Genomic DNA, 15,144 nt, shown 5'->3' on the forward strand with positions numbered 1-15,144 from the left:
AAAAGTTGCCGTTACACGTGTGACTTAAAAGGGTGTCATCGTCTTTAGTGAAAACTACATTCACATTGGAATAGAATCGAAAATGTGAAACTGGGAAACAATCGCGAGGGTTGTCAAAGCAATTTGCAGTGAGCTTTACTCAATTAGTTTGTATGCTGTGTAGTATTTTATACAGAGAGTTAAATATATGTATTGCCACCCCTCTTAATAAACATATCTGCCAGGTTACCGAATGTTGCTTGGTTCCTTGTTCTTTTATTGTGGGTTCTCTGTTGACTTGTTAAAAGGCCTACAATGTTGCATAGCTAATGTGCTATTACGCTGTGTTTCTGCTTGTTTTGTGGTTTTGTACATGAACACATCTTTGGCACCTTTGTTGCTTTCTGCCGCCCCCATCTCATCTTTCCCTGTCCATTTATCCCACTAAGCACTGGGGACGGATGAAGTGGTACTGATGATCGATTCTGCTAGTAGTGCTGGATGAAGTGATGGGGGTTCTGGGGACGGCATCCAGGCCTGCATCTTCCCTGCTCTTCAGTGGGTGGTTTACAGCTTATTTTGACTTTGCCAGTCCACCCCTAGCAGCGTAAGTGGAGGAAACAGGGTTAGTGGTTTGCAGAACTGGCTATACAATGAGAGGGTGCACCCGCCTTAGATTCTTCTCAGACAATGTGCGGCAAGACACTCTTCCTCATCATCATGCAGCTTGTTGGCTGCCCCCCCTTCCCCGCAGAAATGCTTTCTGTTGCAGGCCCCGTAAGAACAATCTTCAAGGCCTGAGGGCAATACTTCCGGTGGATGCCATTTACCTGCCCACCCCTCTTTCACCAGTGCTGACTGTCTTCATTGGTTTTGCATGGGATGCCTCCCACCAGAGATGTTCATTTAGTTATGCCGGGGTGGCCCTGTCTTGCAATTACAGAACATTAATCCCGGGTTATTATGACATAAAAACTTTAACGTACACTGTAAAAATATCCCTGAAGCTTGAGGAATACTGAAATTGAAGAGAAGGTAAAAAAAGCAAAACAATCCCAACTTAAATATCTTTACAAGCATTCAATAGATTAAAAAAAACGAACACCACTCCTGGCTGGGATTAGTATGGCTTACAGCAAGTGAGGAGTCCAGCAGAGGTTTGGAAACGTGTTTGTGGCCGATGAGGAGTTTGCCTCCATTTTGAAAATATACCATTCAGGATGGAAATACGTAAGTGCAAATAACGCGTGGTGGTGATATGGTGGGATTCACCTGGCACTGCTAAACCAATAAGAAATGAAATACACAATTTTAAAACAAATACATTTTTGCAAAAAACGTGATCTAAAATGTTTCGTTGTTTTTACTTTCTTCATTTAAAATGTCTTTATTGTTGGTGTTTGCACAACTTTCAAAATATAGTTTTAATATATATATAGTACCATCCTTCGTCAGTTCTAGATATTGCCATCACAATAAAACTCTGCTCTAAACCGAGCTGTACTCGCCTGTGTCCTGCACTCATGCTTACCAATAACTAATTGCGTTTGAGAAACATGCATCAGACCTTCGATAACAGATCCACTCCCACTCATCCCAACTCTTTTTCCTGTCTGATTTTGGTTATTCTGTTGTCTAATTTCCCTTTCCTGTCACCTCCTCCCTAAACCGCCCCTTCACTGCCAGAGGCTGAGGTCTGGCTACTCTCTGGCAGGGTCACAATGTGCCACATTTTGGACAAGGACAGGCACTGTAAGACCACCATGGATGGTGACGGGTGCAGCATAAATATTGGCAAACCTACCATAACACATATTCCATCCATACAGTTAAACACAGCATTACAAATATTGAACACATGATATTTGCTTAACATTTCCACATCATCACCTTTATTCGTTTTTTCCTAGTAGGAAGCCTGAAAAAAAGTCTACCCGTAGAACCTTCGATAGAAAAGGTTCAACACATGTGTAATCGTCTTATGCTTAGTACATTTTAAGGAATCCCCGAGCAATGATCCCTCCTTGGTGCCCACCCTCGTTGATCTCGTACGTTCTGCAATGACTATAACCCTCTCCCAGCACAAGATGGTACATCCCAGTAGGGAACAATAGCCTCAGCCAGCGTGGGAGATGTTCAAGCACACACATGCACAACATGTGCAAGCAAAAGCCCAAGCCTACAGGCTCATATGCTGCCAACATCAGGCCATGTGCCTCCAGGACAAATGAGAGATGCGCACTGTGGCAAGCCTCATCAAGCCAATAAGCCTTAACACCTAGAGGGTGAATAAGACCTTGACTGTAGAGCGCAGCAGGAATGCAATGACTACAGCATTAATAATAACATGACTAATGCAATGTCTTTGCAAACCCATCCACCAGGCAATAAAGAAAGGTCGTCAAGTTTACAAACCCTCCCCTAATTCATTTCTGTCAATGAAACGCTCAGAAGTCAAAGCTCTCTTCTCAATTAGAGTTACATTGGTTCTCCTTGCATAGCTTGCTACCATGCCGAACATGGTATTACTATATACCAATAAAACTCACTTCTTAATTTGTTAAAAAAGTGACCCGTTCCAATTATTTTGTAGCACCTCTGTGGAAAGGTGGTGTGGATGCCCAATGTCAATTGGTGCCACCACGCTCAACTTCTCCCTACACTGTCAACATTTGTGGGGTTGCAGCCAATCCTATAGATAAGCTGTGTACCAGCCACTTTGACTAGCAAAAACATGCAAATACACCCATCAAAAAACAGGGAGTAAAAAGACTCCCAACAACAAAAAAACAGGCAACAAAGCCTGCCCTGCATCCGGCCCTTCAGCTCCACTGATATGTTCCGATCAGCATAACAGCAGGGCAATGCCGCGCAAAGGAACTGTAATTTAATTGCCTGACCTAAAAATAAACATGCATTTTCTTTTCATTTTCTTGAAATACATGCTACACAGAAGTATGGATTACAAACAGATATCTGTTTTAGAATTCAAATATAGTATACATTTGTACTCGTCTAAATAAATACCCCAATGAAGAATTGGAACATTGTTTTCCACCCATAATTTCAAAAAATAGGTAGAAAAATACTCCAGATTCAACATCTTATCTGGAACCCTTTCTCTCACCTGCTGCTTGGGGGTGATGCACAGGTTACTTTTCACAGATAAGTGTCTTACAAAGAAATCAACATAACTTACTTGCAACGTCTTGAAAAGAGACACACAATGTTCAACTGCTTTTTTTCAAACATCATCCCTTTCATTATTTGTTCTAGTTTCTATAGGTGGCAAGTGGACCGCTTTACCCATTTCTTCACAGAAAATGGAGTGAAAATGCATTCTTCCTGTAGTGATGTGAGGGACAAATGCAGACAATGGGGGTCATTATGACTATACCGGCCCGGTAAAAAAGTGCTGGTATTTACATATACCAGCACTTTACCGGACTGACAGAGTCCAAGTATGCTGGTGGGGGTAACCTGACTTACCTCCAGCCAAGTACTAGAGGTAACTCAGGCCCCCACTGGCATAACATAGACAGTATTTCTGGCACATATATTACCAGTGCCGGAAATACCAGCAAATCCCCCCCAGTCCGATGGGACTCGATGGAATGGTGATTTACTGTAATTTCTGTCGGCTGTAATAGCACGGTAACACCTTGATATCATGTGGTGGAAACGGTAGGTACACTTGCAGGAATCCTGGCAGAGAGTGCCAAACTTGTAATGAGGGCTAATGTCACAATTGAACGGGATGAACATCTTGACAAATTCACTCCTCCTTGGCAATGGCCATTTCCCTGACCTTGCCGCTGTGGCGGGGCTGCTGACTGATTGTCGATTTGTCCTCTGTCCTGGATGCTCCTCTGCATGTTGTGTGACTGAGTGAATGACAGTGAAAATGTAAATGATAAATGAATAGAGTCAGAGACTATAAGTGACAGTGCTCACAAACATGTCCTGGGGCTCAGCACAGGTGAATGGCAGCACAAATTAAGCACTGCAAAAACTACCAAAGATTGACTAAATTATATAAAACATAGTAAATTAAATGCAGACAATATACATGTTTGCATCTCTCCTTGTACGTGTCTCACCTCATTACACTTTTAATGTGTAGCAACGAGTGATCATTCCATATGAATCGTTCTGTTTTGATGGCTTCCTGAAACCCGTCAATTGAGCTTCATAATTTGCTGTATGGTGATGATTTAGTGAGGTTTGAGCTAAAGACTGATTTGTCGAGCTTCCTCATTGAGAAGATGCAGTGAGACAGACGAACATACTGTACTTGTAGAGACATTTGGACATACCATTTTTCTCTCATACTAAGTGGCCCATTTTCATCAACACATGTGACCAGTATTTTATCAGCCAAACAGTGCTGAGATGTGGCCAATATAGCTGTAGGAGGTGGTCTATCATTTCACAGGTAGCAGCCTCATGCGAATAGTTGCTCAAAGTGACAAAGAGCATAAAGGACACGTGGAATCAAACTCTGCATGTTTTCTCTACTTTATGCTACGGATATGAGGTTTTCAGTGGTGGAGATAGACATGGAGCAGGAAATACTCTCTGCACCAGTGTCGCCACCCACATTGGATTTTGAGGGGTCAAAGAGGCTTGAATAGATATGGATTTTGGACAGCTTTTTACAACTGCAAAATTCAGACAGAAATCCTAGAAGTTCCGTTCAATGACAGCCTCTATGTACATATATGGTGGCTGTCATTATCAAACATTTCCCTGGCCCAGTTAAAAAACGTACAGCCACTCAGGAACTGCCCGGATTCGTGTGCCTTTCAATGGCGCTGCCACAAAATCATCAATTTTTGTCTGGCTGATGAGGCAAATGCAGTCACTCAGGCAGTCCACTCTTCTAGATTTGCCTAATTTTTATTTATATCAATTAAACATTATGTGTGGAATATGAACAGATGTTTTTTTTTAAAGCAAGCCCCAATCATTTTTGGGGAAATTATTTGCCAATATTTATGTTTGCATTTTGTTTCCATTCTGGGACTTGTACAGTAGTCCTAAATTTATAAAACCCACATCAGACCTATTATAGATTGGGGCATGTTAGTTTTAAGGTGGTAGGAGTTCCTTGTTAGTTTCACCATTATAGTACTCGACCAATCTCTTCAGTTGGTTTCTTTAACCCCAAAATCTGGTTTCCAAATAAGTGAAGTGCTAAATCGTAACTGCTATTTTCATAAGTCTAAACCTAATAAAGTAGATACTAACATTTCAAGCACACATTCGTGCAAAGCATCCAATGATCAAATATATACCCCCACCAGACAACCAGTGGTCTTTTCCTTTTATGTCATGCAAGCTCTGCCAATCTGCTTGTCCATGTTCTGTTTCTGCCCCTCTACCTGTTCCTCCATAATCATCCCCCCAGACACAGTCCCTCAAGCATGGCCAGCCTACGAGGACTTGGATAATCAAAGCCTCAACTTTCCTCTGGTTAAATGTCACCCCACCAATGCACTTTGCTTATATCAATATTGTTATCACTCCCACATGTCGGGAGACATCTGATAGCCTTTGTACAGTATATGCTTACTATAAGTTGCCTGGCAGCAATGAGTCTGTGAGGGGGGATCCATAAAGTACTTGATTCCTGATGCAACCACTCCCACGTGCATCACAAGGATAAAGACTTCTGATCTTAATTGCTACCTTTGTTCCGATAAAACAATCAAAGATATGATCTACTCCCCTGTAGGACTTATATCTGATGTCTGTAACTCCTCACTCAGCTTTTCAATTACACCTGACCAATTAATGATATTCACTATCACACAACTCCTGAGCAAATACTGACCCACATGAACCATCAAACTACCACCCCATCAATGATATTTTATTCCTGCGAAAAATACTTGAGAAAGAAGTCACCAATCAATTACATGCCTACCCTGAACAAATCTACTTCCTCTATAGGCTCTAATGAGGTTTCAAACAAGGCATACGCACAGAGCCGTCCCTCACCTCTCTAATAAAAACAGCAATGAAACCTTATACTTCTCAGTCTATCTTCAGCTTTTGACACTGTCGATCACTCTATGCTATGTAGATGACTTAAAAGCTCAACAGGCCAAAAAGGCACCACCTTTCATTTGGTTGAATCCTTCCTCTGCTAGATCTGCAAAGGTCTGACAGGGCAACTTCCTTCACAACTCCTACATTTTCCCTATGGTGCCCCCACATGGTACATAGTTTCTCCTTGGCTCTCTAATGCTTTCATTGGATCATTAGTAGATCTCTTAGAACCCAGCACTGCTGCATGCCAATTGTACCCATAGAACATCAAACAGCTTCTCGAACTTGATGCAAACTGTAGAATTTAAGCTCACATCTCCGAAACAATGTGTTATGTCCATCAAAGTGAAGACGACCAGCCAGATGGGTAGATTGGGAATAACAGGTTGAACATGACTGGATCCCAGCATAACTTTCTCTTAGCTGTAAGGACAAAAAACACAATATTAGGAGTACAACTCTTTGCCAACCCACACTAGAAGGTAAACTCCCTATCTGGTTTAGGAGTGGCAACTCCAAATGAAATTGTGAATACAAGCATGTGCGGTGGTTGAGGGATGAAGAAGGTCTAGACATCACACACCATACCTGGGTGGAACAGGAATGCAAAAATCAAAAGGAATGACAATGCATGGGCCTAGCTGGATGGCATGAGGGCACATTCTATAAAGAATCTGAAGATGACTTGCTAGAGGAACATTGCCACCAAATGTCCAGGGGTTTGGTAGCACGATGTTATAGCAGATATAATGAAGCATAGTACGAGGGGGATTGCTAGGTCTGTATGTTGACAATCCAGAATTTGGCAACACAAGAAAACAGTAGAGTGCAACATGCACAGTTTCAGGGAAAATCCAAACACAATGCACATGCAGTCTGGAGTGTGGTTACCTGATATAGTCAGGCATGGAACCAGGGAGAATTCCAAGGCAGTCCGGGGGCAGACCAGGGTTTGATACAAGGAACAAAACAATCATCACATCCAAATTGAAATGCAGGGTAGGTAGGGCAAAGCAGGAGGTCCATCACACAGATTGATCAGATACAAGTAGAGAACAGACCAGTCAACCCAGATGACTCATCAACATTGTTGAGCTCTTGCCTCTCTCTCTGAGGCTCCTTTCATAGATTCTATGGAAGCACCTGTAGTATTTTCTAAAGGCAATTCTTTGTATTCAGGTATGTTTAATGTATAATATAGTTACCCCAGCTGAAACATGCAGATTAAGCCACCATCTTTGTCTTCCCAACTGTCAAATATGCACGTGATGACATTCTGCAGAACACTGCAAATGTCATCATGCACTGAGTTAGCTATTACATTATATTTTTAAATTTTTATTTTCTTTTCTTTTACTGTGTAACAGTATTAAACACATTTTTTCGCAGACAACAAGGTAAAAACATAGCATAACAATAAGTCCCAGAGCATCAACAGACATCTATAGCGTCCAAGGAAGAAACACTGATTTGGAACACTAATACAACCAGTAAGTACGCTTTCTTTTGCTCTCCTTCCCTGACTTCCTCAGTATGTAAGTTCCTCCAACCCCACCAATATCATTCTGAGGACAGTCAGGTCAAATCGTTAGAAGAATTCATTCTTTTTCTTTCAAAAACTTTATATGCTTCTTATATACTGCACACTATACAACCTTTAATACATTACTCAAACATATTACCAGCTTATTACTATGGCCAACATAAACCTGGTGAAATGAAGCATGGTGCGGCTTCTAGCACTACTATTGATTCGATTCCTACTCCCCTTCGAGGAAGCAGTGAATGACTATCTCCAATTGTGGCAACCCAGCATCGTGATGGATATATAAGATTATGCATTGATTTGAGAGACATGTGTGTATGGGTAGAGAGATATACATTAAGTAAGGTGAATGAGATGTTGATGATCATTGGCTGAGGCTGGATGGTACAGCACATTAGATTTATCATCAGCATATCATCAGGTAGACTTACACCCAGTGTCACAAGTAGTAACAGTATTCATTACTCGGATGGGTGCATACTAATATACAATAATGCAATTTGGATTGCCATCTGTATCAGCAGTGTTCAAAAGAGTGATGGAGGACTTGTCCAGGAAGGTATCTGGAGTGAAGTGTTTTCAGGATGACATCCCAGTGGGGGCCAAGGGTGAGGAATAACATGGCAGAAGGATGTATGAAGTTGTACGCATAGTAGAAGAGGAAGGCCTAACGCTGAAACAAGAAAAGTGTCAACTTAAAGTGGAGCAGGTTCCCCATTTCTAGGGCATGTGTTAATGAAAGAGGGGCTTAAACACTCCCCAAAATGGTATGGGCAATTTGGAAGGTTAAGGTACCTGAGAATAAGGACAAGTTAAGAGTGTTCCTTGGATTGATTGAATATTATGCAAAGTGTGTAGGGAACTTTGCATCTAAGTGTTCAATTTTGCAGGAGTTATTAAAAGTAAGGAAGGAATTTGGGTGGGCGGAAGGAGGAACAGAAGGTGTTCAGGTGCATGAAGGAGGAAGTGGCACATCCACCCATGTTGTACAGGCTTGATCCTATAGCAAAGATGATCATAACTGTTGATGATTGTATGCAATGGTTAGAAGGAGGTAGGGGCAGTGCTAAGATTAGAGAAGTTGCAGAGGCGACAATTGCATTTGCATTGAGTGCCATGTTGGAGTCTGAGGCAAAATATTCCACCATTGTAAAAGAGGATTTGCCAGGCTATTGGCCCTCAAAATATTTTAGGATGTTTTTTTATGGGGAATACCATACACCATCAGAAGTGACCACAAACTCATGAAGCATTTATACACCACAAGAGGATCAGGGTTGGCAACTCTAAGGATAGTGAGGGGGTTAGCAGCTATGCAAATATACAATTTTAAAGGGGAACTTATCCCAGGGGAATGCAACCCTGTGGCAGGTTGTTTGTCCAGGTTGCCTGATGAGGGGAGCGTGACGGAGGATTATGTAAGTGATGACTGGATCGCACATGTGGAGGCGACTGTATCAAACATCGTGGAACAATAGACATGGGTACAGGGTGTGAAATCAGACCAAGAAATGGAAAGAGCAATGATTTACATAAAGCAATGGTGGAAAATGGAAGAGGTGAAACCATTGAAATACTATAAATTAAGGGAGTAGTTAAGCAGCTCAGAGCTTGGAGTAGTAAATTGTGAACGACTGGCACTGCCATCGGTATTGAGGAAAGATCTGATTAGGCTTGTGCACAATGGTCAAGAGAATGCTGAGAGCAAACTTGGCCACGTATGGATACAAGGCTGGAGGAGAAAGTGGGATTCTGTGTACTACAAATGACAAATCTTTGAAAACACTAACTCAGGAGGCAGGTACAGTTGAGAAACCTGATCAGGTATGGCAGAAAGTTGCTATAGACTTTATTGGTCCTGTGGGGGTGTTAGGCCAGGAGAGCAGATTTGATATTGAAGAGGAGCAGGTGGACATGTCATCCCTAGCTCCAGTCAGCTCACCTCCATCATATTGGAATAACAGGTGAAGAGCCCTATGTGGGACACCAAGTATTGACCCAAGTTGGCCTGTCACCTGCTCCAAAGACAATACAGACTTTCCATCCGCACCAAGAAAAGGGCCCACACCCATGCTTGCATCTCTGGTGCATCCAACAGCAAGGCTGAACTCTTTAAAATATGCAGGTAAATAGCCAACCCTTCCGCAGTCTCCTCCTCATATCTTCCATCCCAGGCATTCTGCAGCCCAATGGCCACACACTTCACTGCTTAAACTCAGATCATACTGAGCACCCTTGCGTCCCCCCCTTTCTCCATCCCCCTGCCTCCTATCACCTCTCATCCTCCATCTGTCTTTCTCTCTTCCTTCTCGCCTAGCACACCTGATGAGGTCACTAGTGTTGTCCGCACTATGAAGGTCTCTGGCAAACAGGTTTCCCCCAGCTCCTCCAGAACTATTAACGGCAATATTGTCTCTCTTGCCCCTGCACTTGCTGATTTCTGCAACCACTCTTTTGCTACTGGATCATTCCCCTCCTCCCGTAAGCACTGCCTTGTGTGCCCCCTTCTGCAAAAACCTTCTGCCGACCCGTCTCGTCTGCCCAATTACCACCCCATATCTATCACCCTCCTCCTTGGAAAACTCTTAGAGAAGCTGGTCTCCCCACGACTGACCCAACACACTGAACGTGTTGCCTCCACGACATCAACCTGGTTTCCAACCATCCAGAGGCACAGAAACTGCTCTTCTAAACATCAGTGAGGAACTTCTCGCATCTCTTCATTCCAACTCTCCAGCTGTTCTCATTCTAGTTGACGTCTCCTCTGCATTTGACACATTAGACCACTGCATCCTCCTAAAAGGGCTACACGATACCCTAGGTATCTCAGAGCGGGCACCAGACTGGCTGGCCAATTCTGGGCTCTTTCTCCTCCCCCACCTCTATCTCCACCTGTGGTGTCCCGCATGGCTCCAACCTTTCTCCGTGGATCTTTAACACCTATCTTGATTGGCTTGGACACCTCATTTACGCCTTCTCCATAAACTTCCAGTGTTATGCAGATGAGACACAACTCTTCTTCAAACTTCCCACGGATCCTCTCCTCCCTTCCTCCATCATTCCCAAATGACTATCTGCCACAGTCCTGGTGCACTTCCAATGATCTCTGCCTCAATGCCAGCAAGACTGAGATCCCTACTATTGGGACTCCTGCTCCCTCTTTCCTCCCCTCACTCTGGACATCTTCTATGGGTTCTCCCCTTCTCCTTCATCTGAAGCCAGAAACTTTGGAGTCATCTTCGACTCCTCTCTTTCCTTCCTCCCTCACATTCAGGACCTTGCCAAGAAGGCCCACTTTCAACTCTACCTCCTCAAAGGAATTCTGCCCTTCCTCACTTTCCCCCAGAAGCTCAATGTCTCTAGAGCTCTTGTTCTATTTAGGCTAGACTACTGCAATAGCCTTTCCCTTACTCTACCCTCTTCTTCTTTACAACCCCTCCAATTAATCCAGAATAGGGTTGCGAGAATTATCCTTAGCTTCAAGCCCATGGACCATATCTCTCCAACCCTAAAAACTCTCCACTGGCTCCTGTTTACTGCAAGGATCACATTCACATCCCTCTGCATCATCCATAAGGCTGTCTGGGGCCGGAGACCATGCTATCTACAACTTGCTCTTACTAAATACTCTCCCACCAGATCTTTACGTTCCTCCGCCACCAACTCTCTGTGTGTCAATCGCTAAACAGCGAGCTAATGGCTGATAGATCTCCTCAGCAGGCTCCCTCCTATGGAACAGCCTCCCTCCTCCTCTTCGTCTCCACAATTTCTGGAAGCTACTCAATACTTTCCTGTTCACCTCCTCCTTCCCTTCCTCTCTCCTCTGCTAAACCCCTACAGTTGCTGAGATTGGTGACCAGGGCCCGTATGTGTCCTCTTGGGCCCTGGCTTCCCACACCCAATTGCCTTCAGCCACCGCCTGCTCCCAGCACTTGGCTTGGTGCCCACTGGCCCATGCCACCATTGGCCTGCACTTAGTTATTTATCGGCAGCTGACCACTCGCCTAGGCACTTACAGCTGCTCACTCCCTAGCTCCTGGTACACCTAGCACATAACCCCCTCTGCCCCCTCTCACTCTTTGCACTTGCATGTTGTGAATGCTCACAAGGCCTAGTAAGTCTGCCTCTATCTTTCATTGTTATATTTGATTTTCAGTCCCATGTTCCCTCCCTGTTGCTCTGCGGGTGCTTTGAAACACAATTTACTTGATGTATAAGCGTCTTACAAATGTGCAGTAAATAAATAAATACTGCCTCCAGTATATGAGAGACAATATGCACTCTGGCAACCATATTGAATGTGCCTTCACACCGAAAGAGTGGAGGGATGTCCGCACACACCACTGGACATCAAAGAGCTATAAGTGAAATTTGCCGAGAACAGAGTGACGTCATGAGGGAAAGACGCAAAGATGCACTGACAGGATATGAAAATACTTAAAGGATGAAGATGTAACTGGAAGTGGAAAGAGAAACATGTAATGGAAGATGAAGAAATCAAATGCACCAAAGAAATAACTGAGAAGAGATGAAGTGAATGTACATACGCAGAAACGCAAGGTAGCTGAGACATATGGAATCTTGCTGCAGAGGAAAACATAACGTGACTAAGGTGGCCATAATAAAAAAATTGACATCGGACTCATGTTGAAACCAATCAAGCTACCTCAGAGACAGATCAGAGCCGCAGAGTCAGGAGACACTGGAAAGCAGCTTTGTTTGTGGAAAAAAAGTGGAGTATATTGGCATGGGATCAAGGAGTCAAGAGGATAGGCCATGTACGTAAGACATTTTTCTCTTAGATTAAGCGAAGAAGAAAACATCTGCAAGCGGCAACTATTGGAAAATCAAAGATGCAAAAAGCCTATGCAAGGTGGAGTGAGCAAGTCTCCAGAGGCCAAGAGTAGTAAGGACATCCAGTTTAATAAAATCAAATAGCAGTAAATAAAAGGACAAAATGGACAAAATCGTGGTCTCTTCACATGTGACTCAGAATTTGAAAACAAGGGCTATTCATTAAGCCCCAGATAAAGATGTAGTGTAACTACACTCCCTTGAAAGTCCCAGACCAGAGACCAGGTTGCAAGGTCAACTATAAAGAAGAAGCCTTGGCTTGGGGCCTGACCAATGAGAGACGATGGACTAATTGGGCAAGTGGGTAGTAGTCTAACATTGCTCTCTGCACCTGAGGTTCATTTTGTTTACATGCTGCAAACAAGCCGAAAGTCAAAGGTGAGAGAGAATGCCAACCAATCAGAAGGTCTATGCAGAAACATGCTATACAATGTTAAATAGTCCAACCACTGCTCTTATTCTGTTATAATCTGGATTATATGTATTTAGAGGTGGTTCAAGGTGGCCTACTAGATAAGGGGCACCCAGTGATATTACTAATACTTATATGATATATAGGATCATATGTTCCCTTAACCAATCCCAACCTTCAATAGGTTTTACAGTTTGCCACGTAGGATGACTTTATAGCTGACATACATTTAGGCATAAGACCTTTGTGTAATCAAAATTGAAGTGTGAGTGTGTGGACTACAGTTGTACAGTTATTTGGGTCTGAGATCATTATTGGTAATTCCATCTAGCACATGAGATGCTTCAAGGTACTAGAGCACATTTTGGTAGGATGCAGATGGTTCTGGTCAAGTCAACCTGGGCCTAGATCCACACTTTCAGGCTATTGACTGCTTTTGCCATTAGCCGGGAGATCGTGGAGCTTCCTGCAGAGAGTGGCGCGTAAGTCACACGTGTGGAAAGAAGTGGTTGGCAGGTGCCCCTTTGAAGCAATTACTGCCCAGTCCCTGCAGGTGCCCCACAGACTGAATGCAAACTGGTGGATTGGTGAAGATTCAATGCTGAGGGAATTGAGCTGAGCCACAAATGTAAGTATAGCATCAAAAGTGGCAAATATAGGGGGAGGGACTGTATTGTAAATATATGTATATAAGTAACAGGATTTTTGGGGATTAGAAAGAAGAGTAATAGATACCTCGATTCCTGGTTCCAAGCGGGATGGAAGGGCACACACTAAATCTCCAAATAGGGGTATTATTTAAGGATTCCTGAGGCAAGGGCAAAACGAATAGTGCGTATCAAATTCCAGAATGGGGTAAAAATGAGATGCAATACATTTACTAAAGCTAGTAAAGGAAAGCATACACAAAAAGTAAAAGTGCACTTGTGCATGGGGCATAAATATGTCAGTGTAAAACATTTATTGTGTTAAGATTAGGAAATATAAAATGTAAAAATTGTAAAGATTGGGTTCTGCCAAAGATGTCTCTGACATCCCGGGATGTACCAGTGACTCCTTTAATAAGTTCCTTGTACATTACATCAGGTACATAAGATCAGGTAGACATAAGTTAAGGGCAACATGCACCGGCATCCTCTCTCAGGGGTCTACATCTCCAACGGACTCTCACAGATCGCCACTCATACATCAACATTCTCTCAGGCTGCATTCTCTGTCACTCACTCCAACATTCCATGCATTCTTCTCAGGGTCTAGGGGAAGCTTGGTCACTACAAATCTCCCCGCCTTAAACATAACAAACAACACCTACCAGCAAAAGACACACACTCACAAACACACACCATCCAATGCACGTGCATCTCTTACCTCAAAACAGCAACACGCACACACACAAACCCTAAGACCGTCCTCACCCTGTGGGGCAATTACTTCTCCAAACAATATCTCTCCCCTTTTCTACACAGTAAAGAAGAGGCACCATCAACATCAACAAAGATACCCTTCCAAACTCCTCAACATTATCAGGCATTCCAGCCCTTCTACAAGTTTTCTCATCTCACAGCACACAACATCACATCATTCACCCGGCTCCCTCACAACCCTCTCCATACCACAACTCACTGGCTGCACACACCACATTGTCCATTCAACCAGGGATATTCCGAATACCAGGATAGCCAATACCACAACACTCAGTGTTACTATCCCACATGTGCCCGTGTTGAAAAATACCTTCTACACACACCTTTTCAACTACAGGGAGCTCTTCAGAACACCATTCACCACATCATACAACTATTCATTATACCACAGGACGTAAGGCAACAATCTTCTTCACTAACACTTCAAAATCATACAATTTCAATAACTATGCATTTCTACCAACAATGAGTTCTATTCTTAAAACGTCTACCATGAATAAAAGTCCCACCTGTAAAAGCAAAATCATTAGTGTGGCAAAATTTCACAAATCACGTTTCTGAACTCCATTTCCTGCAAAACTAACCAGTCCACACTGCCTACTAATATTTAAAGTCCATCTGTGGGAAAAAACTGTTAAACATAACTTTTACTACTAACTCACAAATATCCACTTCAATTAATAGAGGCCACGACTCCCAAACAAATCCAGTGCACACAAAATCAGTTGCACTCACCATCTTATCAAATTCATCATAGAATATCTACAGGCCTCCCATCACTATTACTATAACAACTAATAACCCTAACCAAAACAAATAAACTAATTTGTCTTCATTGCTGCTCCTCCTGTCAGAATCAAATTAAAACAAAAGTA

This window comes from Ambystoma mexicanum, chromosome 4q (assembly GCF_040938575.1).
Source record: "Ambystoma mexicanum isolate Mex_15411 chromosome 4q, UKY_AmexF1_1, whole genome shotgun sequence".
Lineage (NCBI taxonomy): Eukaryota > Metazoa > Chordata > Amphibia > Caudata > Ambystomatidae > Ambystoma > Ambystoma mexicanum.